Raw genomic sequence first — 11,923 nt, forward strand, 5'->3', positions numbered from 1 at the left:
AAAACAAACCGAAAATAAAAAACAAAAAACAAAACCGAATCACTATAGGGAACTCCACCACACTAGTCTGGGTCATAGTCTTAGAGACAGGATGGTAAACAACACTCCCTGAAAACACAACCATCTCTAATGGGATGCCCTCTTCTGGTGTGTCTGAAGACAGCTACAGTGTACTCACATAAAATAAATAAGTAAATGTTTAAAAAATAAAAAATAATAATAAAAAAAGAAGGGGGTAGGGGGTGGGGTGGGGGATGGGGGTCGGGGGTGGTTGGGGGTGGTTGGGGGGAGGAAAGGCAGCTCAGTTGGTGGGACAGACAGACAGACAGACACACACACACACACACACACACACACACACACTGGATCTTTGTTGATCTGTCCAGGAACTATCTCCAGCCCTACCTGAGGTCTACCAAGCCTTTGGATTTCTCAAAAGATGTGAGAGGATAGAAAGTTTTTTTGCTTTTTGTTTAAGTCCAGTGCATATGTAACGCCACAGTGCACAAGGCTTTGATTCCTTTTATGCTTTAGCTCACAGATTGTATTTGGTCACTTAAACTCACCTTTACCTCTCAGTTTATTTCTCTTAACGACAAAACAGACACAGCTTCGCACTCTGTAAAGTCTTCCCAAGATCCCTAGGTCTGTGGTGGCCATGCCAGCGGTGGCCATGCCAGCAAATGAGGAAAAGAGGGCGGTGGTTCAACAGTGGAAGCCCTGGGACTTCTGGGATGTCAAAGGATGAGGCAAAACTTGCTCCCTTCCCCAGGGAGGGCTTGTGTCCATCTGGTCTGGGATTTAGAGTGTCACCAAGGTTCCCAGGTGCTTTTGTCTCTTCTTCCTCCATCCTTCATAGAGGACTTCCTACTTCAGGGCAATTTCATGGCACAGTACGGCAGCTAGAGTTGTAGCTACTCCATTCAGCTTTCTGTCCCAGGAAGTAAAGACAACGGGTGTGGACGCAGTCAGTTCCTACTTACAGAGTCCTCTCAGAAGATTCGCCCCAAAATATCTGTTTCACACAGTCCTGGTTGGGTGCTTCAAGCTACCAACGTGGCTGCCAAATCTTCCAGCTGAGCTCATTGCCACGTTAAACATCTGGGTCATGTCACTAAAGGAAGAGGAGACAATGGATCTTAATAAGCAACCAGCAGATTCCGTCCCACCTTATGTAACAAGCAACATTCTACATTCAGACCTCCAGCTTAGCTGGTGTCTCCTCCAAGGAGACCCAAAATTCTAGTAACAAATATTCTTACCTTAGGCCTTAAACAACAAAGCTGAGATTCCCCCCCGGCAAGGATCTCTGACTATCATCTTCTAATCTTTCCATTTATGATAGGCAGAGCATCTGTCCTCTTTAATTAGACCTCATTAACCTTTCATTAGAATCTCTACTTCTAAGCTAGATGTAGTAGTATCCATTGGTAAACCTGGCACAAAGGAGGCTGAGGCAGGAGGATCACAAATTTGGGGCTAGCCTGGGCTACTCAGTGAGACCAAAAATTAACTCACAGCACACTTCAGCTTGTCCAATCTACTTTAGCTAGAGCCCTTACATATTCCCTTATCTCTGTTCACTTTTTTTCCAGGTCGTTCTACAGTGCCTTGCTTCTGACTGGGCTGTTAACCTTCTCAGTCCCTGGGTTGGGCCTAGGACAACAGGCCAGTCTGTGGTCAGCATCAGCAGCTGAGTGGAGGCTCGTCTCCAAGCCTCAAGGCTATGAAAATATGATTTTGTTGGGGACAGTGGGAGCTGGGGGGGGGATTGGTTCCTTTGTACTTCTCTCAAGGTCTCCTGGTCCCTCCCTGTGTGTTTGTGGGCGCCACAGACAGCCTCACAATCATAACTGGGTAGTCAAACACAATGAAGGGCATCATTGTCTCCCAAGAGTCAGAGCATCTGCTCCTCCCACCGCACCTGGGCGAAGGCCAAATAATCAAAAGAAGGAAACGGTACTGCCATACTGTGCTGTATCTGCCAACAACACACTTTACCTTGAGTCTTTGTGCAGAGAATACCTTCTCCAAGTAGGCGCCTTTCATTGGCTGGAATCTTCCCATCTCAGTTGTCATTACAACTGAGAGCTACTGTAACTCCTAATTTCACATGTCCTTTCAAATAGAAACATCGACAAGCAGATGTGAACAATTATCTCCAATTGCGATTTTTTTTTCATAAAATGTTTAAAGGAATACCTAATCTGGGCCTTTAAACATTGGTTAACCCAAATCTTTGCGATTTTATACTGTGGGTTCATCCAGTGCGGCTTGATACTAGATCTTTAAGCCGTGCTAATTGAACCAGGAATCTGCTTTATTAGAGGTGCCCATTTATTTTTTGAAAGCAAAGCATTGCCATACTGTGCTGGGGGAGGGGGAGTGAAGGGACACTGCTCTAGCCGGCTTTGCCTTTCTTGATGATTCCTGCAGAGATGGCGCAGTCTGTGTGCAGATTCTTTTAATTACACAAGCTCTGAGCTGACTTGGTTAAGTTTTAATCTAATGGTGGAGAATCACAACTCACTCTGAGCACTAGGGCTTCAGAAACACGCGGACAGCACGTGAGGAATGCTATCTCAGTTCCAGGTCCTTTCTGGTGACTTTTGCTCCCTGAGGATGTACAAGGCTTTTGTTTGTTTTCTTGGTTACAGCCGAGAATAACGCAAGAGCCTCCAGATTGTCTCACATGGAGGTGATAGATGGATGCCAAATCTCTCTGCAGAGGCCTCGCTTTGGCTGCTCTCGGCTGCTCAGAATGTAATTCCATGCACATTGTAGACGGCCCGTTAGTTGTTGGCAATGAAAATTAAATTTTCAAAGTTGCTCTCTCTAACAAGCCTTCACCCCCACCCCACCCCCTCTCACACACAAAAACCTTGCAGACAACAAAACTCTGTCCTCATTAGTGCAGAAGAGAAGCAAACACTCCCGACTACCACCCTGCTCTAGTCCTGCCCCTGCTCCCATGATGCCTCTGGATTCAAATTTAAATCAACCAAGTTCCCCATTCAAAACTTTCCCTCCCTTCCAGGAGAGGAGCATTTGTATTTCAAAATCATGTAGCAAAGCCTTTGAAAGTAATTTGCCAACTTCTGAGCCTCTGGGTAAGGCATGCTCAGTCCTGACCCCACCTGCCCTTTCCGTGTTGGCACAAGATAGCTTCCGAGCTCTTCACGCTGTTGGAAAGAAAACAAAGAGGTTTGCTGGGGAAACCATACCTTATAGGTGGAATCAGATTGGCCCTGGGGTCCTTATATCTCCATCTCCTCCCCAGAACCAGCAATCCACTGAATAGGTTCTCACTGCGCTGGGCGTGGCCTATGCCCTAACAGGAAGCCCTTTACAAGGGGAGCCAACTCTAGTCAAAGGTGTTAAGATGGTAAAGGATCAATAGTTACCAGCAACCAGCATTTTTCAAGAGTGGGGGGAAACAACGTGGTTACCATGGAAATGTGAGCCTCAAGTGACTGTCATGTGGTGAAAAAATACTCTTAAAATAAATACCAGAAAAGGCATATTTATAAATCTCTTCTCAAACACCTAACTTTTCACAGAGTGAGTGTGTTTTTAAAGCTATAGATATTTAAAGATGGGGGAGGGGGATTTTCATGACAGAATGTTTCATGATTATAAAGGCCAAGCCCCGTGGGATAGTAAGTATAGGCCTATAATCCCAGCTGAGACGGCTGAGGCAGAGTATCATCAGTATGTCACTACCTGCCTGGGCTACGTGAGGAGATAGGGAAGCCTCATCTCAAAAACCATCAAAAATAGATGATTGAACACACACACTCACACACACACACACACACACACACACCACATGAATTGCTTCTGCCCTGTTCTAAGGATTGAACCTGTGGTCTTGCCTACACTACCCAATATTCTACCACTGTGAGATGTACAGTTAGATTTTACTCAGCTTTGAAATTGCACACCACACTTAAATGGATTCAAATAACTTATTCAAAACCAATAAAATGCTACTTGTTTGGGACCCAAAGCACAAATTTAATGTCTGAGTTATGTATTACTTGTAGACAAATCAATAAGCCATAATTTTAATTTATTTTATTTTGATCACACAGATGAAAATCCCTTGGGCACAGAACTGGCCTTGTTCCAATGATGCTCCATTCCCATTGGCCTCCTCGGAAACAGAGCCACAGCTGCACACAGCACCCGTCGGCCCAGCTGCGGCCAGTTTCAGGACTGCTCTTTCGGTTGAAGACAGACATGTGAGATAGTTCTGGCCAAAAATACACGGAAGTCCCTGAAAGGAGGAATCCTGGAGACAATTCTGCACACTCTCACAATTCTGTATAACTTGTGCCAGAGACACTGACCTCCTGTCAGGTGACCATCTTTCCAAGGATGCATGGGTGGTACCCAGCCTTGGAAGATAAACTTACCAGGTCTCCAAAGCAAGAGGATGTCTTGCTTGGAACCTTTGAAAATAGATATCATTTTCCTCCAGAGCAAAGGGCAGGGAGTTTGCAGTCTGGGTGAGATGTGGGGTTAGCTCAGGGTTCACCTCCTCTGAAGTAGCCACTCCTTAGGCAAGCACTCTTACAGGCCCACCTGCTGCACCCCTGTGGTGGTCAGAGCTAGAGGGACTGCTACCAACATGCTGTGTGTGTGTGTGTGTGTGTGTGTACGTGTGTGGTGTATATGTGTGTGTATGTGTGTGGTGTATATGTGTGTGTGTGGTGTATATGTGTATAAATATGTATATATGTGTGCATCTGGTATATGTGTTATATATGTGTGTGATGAGTATGTGGGGGCATATAAATGTGGTTATATATATATATAAAACATACATATTATATATCCATGTGTGTTTAATATATGTTGTGTGTGTGAAGTGTGTGATTTATGTGTTTGATTAGTATACATATGTTTGTGTGGCGTGTGTTTAAGTGTGGTATATGTGTATGTGTGTGGTGTATAGTTGTGTGTGTGGTGTATGTGTGCGGTGTATGTGTGTGTTGTGCATGTTGCATATGTTGCATATATGTGTATTGTATATGTGTGTGGTGTATGTATGTGTTGCGCATGTTGCATATGTGTGTATTGTGTATGTGGGTGGTATGTGTGTGTTGTACATGTTGCATGTGTGTATTATTGTATGTGTGTTGCGCATGTTGCATATGTGTGTATTGTGTATGTGTGTGGTGTATGTATGTGTTGCACATGTTGCATATGTGTGTATTGTGTATGTGTGTGGTGTATGTATGTGTTGTGCATGTTGCATATGTGTGTATTGTGTATGTGTGTGGCATATGTGTGTGTTGTATATGTTGCATGTATGTATTGTGTATGTGTGTGGTGTGTATATGTGTTGTGCATGTTGCATATGTGTGTATTGTATATGTGTGTGGTGTATGTGTGTGTTGTGCATGTTGCATATGTGTGTATTGTATATGTGTGTGGTGTATGTGTGTGGTGTGCATGCTGCATATGTGTGTATTGTGTATGTGTGTGGTATATGTGTGTGTTGTACATGGTGCATATATGTGTGTGTTGTATATGTTGCATGTGTGTATTGTGTATGTGTGTGGTGTGCATGCTGCATATGTGTGTATTGTGTATGTGTGAGGCATATGTGTGTGTTGTATATGTTGCATGTATGTATTGTATATGTGTGTGGTGTATGTGTGTGTTGTGCATATTGCATATGTGTGTATTGTATATGTGTGTGGTGTATTAGTGTTGTGCATGTTGCATATGTGTGTATTGTGTATGTGTGTGGTATATGTGTGTGTTGTACATGGTGCATATGTGTATATTATGTATATGTGTGGTACGTGTGTTGTGCATGTTGCATATATGTGTATTGTATATGTGTGTGCTCTATGTGTATATTGTGCATGTTGCATATGTGTGTATTGTGTATGTGTGAGGCATATGTGTGTGTTGTATATGTTGCATGTGTGTATTGTGTATGTGTGTGGTGTGCATGCTGCATATGTATGTATTGTGTATGTGTGAGGCATATGTGTGTGTTGTATATGTTGCATGTGTGTATTGTGTATGTGTGTGGTCTGCATGTTGTATATGTGTGTATTGTGTATGTGTGTGGCACATGTGTGTATGGCATGTATGTATGAGCATCAGGTGTCCTTCTTTATCACTCTTCACCCCATTCCCATGAGGCAGGTTATTGTCATTGAACTTGGGCTCCTTTTTTTTTTCTGGCTGGTAACCAGCAAGTTCCAGTGATCCTTCTGCCTCAACCCCCTTTTACTAGAGTCATGACAGCACAGCACAGCTTTCATGTGAGTGCTGAGACCTGCACTCTAGTCCTTGTGCCTAGGTAGTAAACACCGGTAAGCCCTGAGCCATCACACGCATGCACGTGTGCGTGCACACACACACACACACACACACACACACACATACACACACACATGCTCAGAGTGATCAAGTTCAGAGGGATGTAAAGCAATGTTCCCAAGGGATTAAGGATGAGAAAAAATAAATTATGACTTGTTGGTAGAGTTTCTGTGTAGGTTTTTTTTTTTTAAAAAAAGAATGTTGTAGAAATCTTAATCGTCACACAACGTCAAAGATGTGTTTAATGCTAATGATTTGACCACTTAAGAATGATTAAAATTGCCAGGCATGGTGGTACACAACTTTATTCCCAGTTCTCAGGAGGCAAGCAGACATCTGTGTGGGTTGAAGCCAGCTTGGTCTGCATAACAAGTTCCAGGCCAGCCAGAGCCTCATAGGAAGAGCCAGTGTAAGAACAGCAGCAAAATAACGGTCCAGTGATTCAGTGATAATATTTATGTTCATATATATGTTATATATATATCTGACAGAGATGCAGGGTGTGGTGGCGTGTGTTTGTAATCCCAGCACACGCAGGTGGAGCCCTGGGGCTTGTGGGCGACCCATCCCAAGCTTCTGGCTTGACCTCTAGCATGCTCAAACATATGCACCACAGAAATATGCACACACACACACACTAAAACCTAAAGAGGTTTTCGTGTAGGCTCTGTTTATACAAGGGGAGCTAACGAAGCAGACCTTTAAACTCTCTGTGAGTTTATTTTAGGCTATCCTTACTTTGCGGGGCACCTGCCGGCTTGGTGGATCAGGGCCGCTAAGACTCGCGGACAGAGGATGCTCTCCTCCGGCAGGGCTCCTGGCGATCCTCGGTGCTGTCTACCTCTTCTGGGGCATTTATCATCCATTTGTTTTATACCAGTTCTTCTGCTCTTGGGAGTAACGTCGGAGCACCCTCCAGCTCCCTAAGTGTGTGTTAAGTCAGAGCCGGTGGGATGGAAGTGTTATCGGAGGATTCCTTCCATCCCCTCATCAGTTTATTTTCCCTTCCTGTGCATTTCCTAACACGGTGGAGAGAAGCCTGACTCAGCACTTGAAGTGCGGCTGTGCGCTGCCCGCCGCTTCCTCGTGACCCACTTTACACCCAGTTGCTCATTCCGGCATTTGGAGTTCAAGTTTCAAAAAAATTCCTTTCTAAATAACTGAAGTATGTTTCTGAGGGAGAAGGGGAGTAGAAAATGCAGTGTCCGAGGGCTTGCAGCGACCCTCCAGAGACCACTGATGGAGTATTCCAGATCACCTGCCGCTTCCTGTCTCGCCTGCAGAAGCTCCCACACTTTACCCTCCCCCGTTACCCACAGCTGTCTCTCCGAGGCTCCGAGGCTCTAACTATCATTTCCCTCCTGGGCGAGCCTCTGTCTGTCACCAGGCGCTCATCCCAGCTCCGGGCAGTCTCACCACTGCGCCCGCTCTCCCGCTGTAGTGTACAGCAAAGGTCTGCAGCAGGGAGTCCGGTGCCAGGATGACTGCATTTGTCGAAGCCCTCCCCAGATAATTCTGAATTGGACCCTCAGGCTACATTTTTTTTTTGAGCCACCCTGAGACCAAGGGGACGGGAGTGGGATACTTCATGGTCCAGTTCAGAAACCACAAAGACTGAGGAACCCTGAGAAAGGGAGACTGGGGTGGGTCTGAACGATGATCAGAGGGGGGCACAGCAGTTTCTGTGGAGGGTGGGGCCGTTCCTCACAGAAAGCAAGGGTAAGACTTTGGGTCCTGCTCCTCCCACCATCAGCCTTGAGATGCAGAGGACGCTTGCCCCTGTGAGGTAAGGATGTGGTGAACCACCTGGTTGCAGAGGTCCTGGACAAGGCCGTGACCCACCAGTCTCCCCATCATGACGATATCATCTGCTCTAGGGCTGAGTCGACCGACATGTGGAAAGCCCTCAGCTCACAATCAGCATTCAATACGTGATAGCTAATGTTATTTTTACTATTCCTGTTTTTTTTTTTTTAATAGATTCCTAGAAATGGTATTGCTGGGATAGGGAATCTTGCAAGAATTATTGAATGGTGCTTATAGAGAGTGTGTAGTATGGTTTTCCTTTAAAGTGGCTTACTTTGACCATGAGCAAGATACCGGCGTGCATGTGATCCAGGGTGCCTGGGGTAATGTGTCTGAGCATCACTGCGTGGGTGGGACACGGATGAGCAAACCAACAAATGACAGCCACCGCTCTCTCCCTCATCCTCCTCTTCCTCTCCAACTTCCTCTGTCTAATCGTTATCTTCCCCCACCACCTACACACACGCACACAGGAGCACACACGCACACGCAAGCCTGGAAGGAAGCAGTTCCTTCAAAATGACATCTCTTCTCAGGGAACGAGATTATAATGCAGTTTTTGGAAAACGTGCCTGGGTCTTACACTCCGGCATATTCATCTAATAACTCCTGGCCCAGAGCCAAGCAAATTATCAGGGCTGGAGTAGAGCGACCATCACAGGACTATGAGCCAGCGTCGGAGGGGTGGCTGAAGCAGTCCTGATATCTAGAAAACACGGCCGAGAGCTCAGACACTCAAGAAGATAGAAGAGAGCCCCAAAGCAGTGGCGAGGTCTCCAGCTGAGCCTTCCACCCGAGCGGGCTCCCTCGGGAGGCCGTGTCCGCCTCACAGTTGCATGAACGCCGGTTGGCTGCCGGGAAGAAAGGCATGGAGGGTGCAGATTGCCTCTCTCCCTGGCCTGCTTACCTTGGCCCGTGTCTCACGCCAGAAGGCGGCCTTTCGTGGTGGTGAGCGCCACGCTGGGGAGTGAACCAGCCCGAAAAGCGCTCTAAGAACGCAGCTTGGAGCGGATCGTTGACGTGGTTTCTATATGAAAACTTTCTTTCCTTGCTTAGTGTATTAGATGGCTGGGACATCTTGAAAACAGGGTTGTTGTTTTAGCAAGCTGAAACACTCTGACATGCCCACCATCCATTTTCCTACTGTGATTGAAATTGACTTTTTGGGAGAAATACTTTGAGAAATTCTGTGTGTCTGAAAGCACTGGCTTTTTCTACATTTCAGTTTACCGCAGACACCTCGCCCCTCCCCCACCCTCCCCCACCCCGCCCCTCCCACCCACCCTCCCCCACATCGCCCCTCCCACCCACCCTCCCCACCTCGCCCCTCCCACCCACCCTCCCCCACATCGCCCCTCCCACCCACCCTCCCCCACATCGCCCCTCCCACCCACCCTCCCCCCACCTCGCCCCTCCCACTTCACTCTGCCCACCCACGCCCACTCCATCTCACCCTCACCTGCCTCCCTTGAGTCTCTGTCCAGTTTAGAAAGTGATCATCACGTTGGAATCCAATTGGAAACTAACGAGGCCTGGGGGGAGGGTCCAGTGATCAAGTACTAGCTGCGCAAGCATGAGGACGTGAGTTCACATCCCAGGGTCCGTGTACAGTTTAGGCGTTGTGCTGCTTGCCCGTAATTCCAGTGCTAGGAGGTGATGACAGCAGCGGGACTTCAGGGGCCCCTGGCTAGCCACTCTAGCACACACGGTGAGATCCTGGTCCCGTAGAAGATTGACTCAAAACATAAAGTTGATATCCAGGTAAAGAAGACATCTTGACGACAACCTCAAGCTTCCACACGCCCAACTGGTTGGTAATGTTCTCTGTGTGTGTGTGTCTGCTGTCTGTCTCTCTAACTCTCTCTCTCTGCATGCCTCTGTCACACCACACACAACACACACACACCATTCAAAAGAACGTTTATTTTTCTGGTTCAAAGAGACAAAGGCAAAAGGAGAATGCCCAGGGTATCACCAAGGATAAACAGAGGCTGACAATGTCTTGCGTTTATTTTAACTATAAAGAATTGGGAATGGGGAACCGAGAGAGCAGAGCCAGGCGGCCCTGCAGTCCTACTCAGATCTTCTTCCCTCAAAGTCACTGACAACTGGAACTGCTCGGAACAGCTTGTGTGTGTTGCTGTTACTGCCAACAAACCCACCCAAAGGAAATCACGTCATTTATTAATAATGCTGTATTTCTTCTTCAAAAGAAGAGGCCCAGGAGAGAGAAACACCAGTGTGGTGCCAGCTACTTGAAGATGTGAAGTTTCCAGAGAGCCCAATGCTGGGACATTCAGCTCTGAAGCGCTGGAACAGGACTGCCAGGATAAAAACAGAAAAGGCTCTGAAAGGCCCCGTACCAACCAGAGCGTGGGCACTCACACTGAGGACACAGAAGCCACAGTCCCAAAGAGACTTCAGGATGCAACTCCTTACCCACCCACTCTCTTCACCTTACTCCCAGGAGGCTCTAAAATGGCCTCTGACCTGGGAGGCCAAGCTGTAGTTCAGAAAAGTCTCTGCACCCTCATCAAGTCTGACAATGAGGGAGGGGGCCTGGGGGCTACTGGACTGCCTGGGCTCTGAGAGAGAACCTTGGTTGACTCCGAGAACGCTGAAGAAGCTCCCTTCAGTGTTTCTGAAGAGAAGGGGAAGCCAGCCCACAGGCAGGGGAACCTAGACAGAATGGCATTCAGGAGCCTGAAGAGCTAATCTGCCGCCTTCCACCAGAGGAGGGATTTCAGAAGCTTGGGGTGGGGGCGCGTTCTCTTAGTTCAGGGCTCTGTAACTGTGGTCTTTTACTGACGCCAACTAGGTTGTAATTCAGTTATCTGCTTTAGACTGTTCTATGTCTGCCACATGGCTGGTTACTTCTCAGTTTCATACATCTGATACCCTGAGTCTGGGTGGTGAGTCTTAACTACTTCCGAGCCTCTCTCTCTCTCTCTCTCTCTCTCTCTCTCTCTCTCTCTCTCTCTCTCTCTCTCTCTCTCTCTCTCTCTCTCTCCCCCTCTCCCCCAGATGTCCCACCTTCTAATCCTGCCTCAGCATATTGTTGATCAGATTTTTACCCATAGGTGATGCGTCCACACAGTACAGAAGAGATTATCTCAACAGGCCTCAGCTATGGTCTCTGCAAAACCAAGAACAACTGACGCGTCCCTCCTCAGCCCTACCATGCCTTGATTCGCCCTTCTCCTTTCATACTGGCTCTCTCTCAGTGGTCTTCAGCTGCTTCTGCTTCTGCACCAACGCCTCAGCCTTCAACACTGCTTTCCGGGAGTCCAGACTCCTGCAGCCTTCCCTTGTGTGGTGGCTTCAATGAAAACGGTCCCACAGGCTCATAGGGAGTGTCACTACTCAGAGGTGCGGCCTTGTGGTCTTCTTGGAGGAAGCGTGTCCCTGCGGGTGGGCTTTGAGGCTTCAAATGCTCAAGCCAAGCCCAGTGTCTCTTCCTGTTGTCTGCTGGTCAAGACGTAGAACTCTCAGCTACCTCTCTGCAGCACCATGTCTGCCTGCATGCAACCATGCTTCCTACCGTGATGATAATGGAGTAACCCTCTGAACTGTAAGCCAGCCCCAGTTACATGGTATCCTTTTAAGAGTTGCTGTGGTCATGATGCCTCTTCACAGCATTAGAAACTCTAACTAAGATGCCATGGCCACATCCTTAGACCTCTATTGCTACCTCAACCCCCCCCCCCAGGTGCCTGATGACTAAATTCTGCTTTTTCTCTAAACACACCCCGGATGCTCTTACCGACTGAGC

General features: G+C 47.4%; 1 long non-coding RNA gene across 1 annotated transcript; it reads right to left on the bottom strand.

Moving 5' to 3' along the window:
- Positions 1–354: 354 nt before the first annotated feature.
- LOC127688063 (uncharacterized) lies at positions 355–3,424 on the bottom strand. Its single transcript, XR_007978529.1, has 3 exons — positions 3,225–3,424; positions 2,002–2,118; positions 355–1,114 (listed from the first exon to the last, which is right to left on the bottom strand). It is a non-coding gene; the product is annotated as an uncharacterized LOC127688063 (long non-coding RNA).
- Positions 3,425–11,923: the final 8,499 nt, after the last annotated feature.

This window comes from Apodemus sylvaticus, chromosome 6 (assembly GCF_947179515.1).
Source record: "Apodemus sylvaticus chromosome 6, mApoSyl1.1, whole genome shotgun sequence".
NCBI classification, from domain to species: domain Eukaryota; kingdom Metazoa; phylum Chordata; class Mammalia; order Rodentia; family Muridae; genus Apodemus; species Apodemus sylvaticus.